Consider the following 1749-nt stretch of genomic DNA (forward strand, 5'->3'; position numbering starts at 1 on the left):
AAACAATAAGAACACCAAATGCACAAACAGAAAGATTAAGAAATATACATAGCTGAGGCGGAAGGATCACCAGAGCCCAATAGGTCGAGGCTGCAGTGGCCAGCAGCGGCCATTCCACTCCAGTCTGGGTGACAGAGTGAGACTCCAACTCAAAAAAAAAAAACTACATAGAATCATGTATTAATAAGATTTAGATAACAATTGAAGAGAACAAAAACATTATAGAAATACAGTCTGAAGGTGAGTTCTATCGTCTGGCTCTCCTCTGCTGCCACCATGGACTTCACCACTTGTTCCACCACCTACTCCTCCAACTACCGGTCCCTGGGCTCCATCCCGCCACCCAGCCTCTGGCCCCCCCGGCAGCTCGGCCATTGGCTATGCAGGCGCTGGTGGCTCGGGCTCCCGGATCTCTGTGTCCCACTCCACCAGTTTCCAGGGCAGCTGGGGGTCCGGGGGCCTGACCACGGGGATGGCTGGGAGTCTGGGGTGGGATCCAGAGTGAGAAGGAGATCATGCAAGAGCTGAATGACTGCTTGGCCTCCTACCTGGAGAGGGTTAGGAGTCTGGAGCCCGAGAACTGGAGGCTGGAGAGCAAACTCCGGGAACACCTGGAGAAGAAGGGACCCCAGGTCAGAGACTGGGGACATTACTTCAAGACCATCGAGGACCTGAGGGGTCAGATCTTTGCAAATTCTGTGAACAGTGCCCGCATCGTTCAGATTGACAATGCCCGTCTTGCTGCTGATGACTTTAGAGTCAAGTATGAGACAGCTGGCCATGCGCCAGTCTGTGGAGAGAGACATCCATGGGCTCCACAAGGTCATTGATGACACCAATGTCACCCAGCTGCAACTGGAGACAGAGATCGAGGCCCTCAAGAAAGAGCTGCTCTTCATAAAGAAGAACCATGAGGAGGAAGTAAAAGGCCTACAAGTCCAGCTCTGGGTTGACCTTGGAGGTAGATGCCCCCAATCTCAGGACCTCAGCAAGATCATGGTGGACATCCGATCCCAGTATGACCAGCTGGCTCAGAAGAACCGCAAGGAACTGGGCAAGTACTGGTCCCAGCAGATTGAGGAGAGCACCACTGTTGTCAACACGCAGTCCGCTGAGATTGGAGCTGCCAAGATGACGCTCACAGAGCTGAAACGTACAGTGCAGTCCTTGGAGATTGACCTGGACTCCATGAGAAACGTGAAGGCCAGCTTGGAGAACAGCGTGAGAGAAGTGGAGATCCGCTACACCATGCAGATGGAGCAGCTCAATGGCACCGTGCTGCACCTGGAGTCTGATCTGGCACAGACCCAGACAGAGGGCCAGTGCCAGGCCCAGGAGTACGAGTCCCTGCTGAACATCAAGGTCAAGTCGGAGGCTGAGATAGCCACCTACCAGCACCTACTAGAAGACGGCAAGGACTTCAGTCACAGTGATGGCCTGGACAGCAGCAGCTCCATCCAAACCATCCAAAAGATCACCCACAAGATAGTGGATGGCAAATTGATGTCTGAGACCAATGACACCGAAGTTATGAGGCGTTGAGGTGGCGGGAACAGGGTGTCCTTCGGGGAAGCAGGAAGTCAATAATAAGTTCAGAGGTGAAAGAAAGAAAGAAAGAGAGAGAGAGAGAGAGAGAGAGAGAGAAAGAAATACAGTTTTCCCAATTGTTTTAAAAATAGCCAGAGAAGGTCGTTCACAACCTTAAAAAAATTCTCATCATGAATTTCTTTTTGCTGTACATTTTAAATC

General features: G+C 51.5%; 1 pseudogene; it reads left to right on the plus strand.

The window, feature by feature from the left end:
* Nucleotides 1-366: 366 nt before the first annotated feature.
* Nucleotides 367-1542, plus strand: LOC103253682 (annotated as a pseudogene).
* Nucleotides 1543-1749: the final 207 nt, after the last annotated feature.

Source organism: Carlito syrichta, unplaced genomic scaffold, assembly GCF_000164805.1.
Source record: "Carlito syrichta isolate Samal-C Ts95f unplaced genomic scaffold, Tarsius_syrichta-2.0.1 Scaffold246305, whole genome shotgun sequence".
Taxonomy (NCBI): Eukaryota; Metazoa; Chordata; class Mammalia; order Primates; family Tarsiidae; genus Carlito; species Carlito syrichta.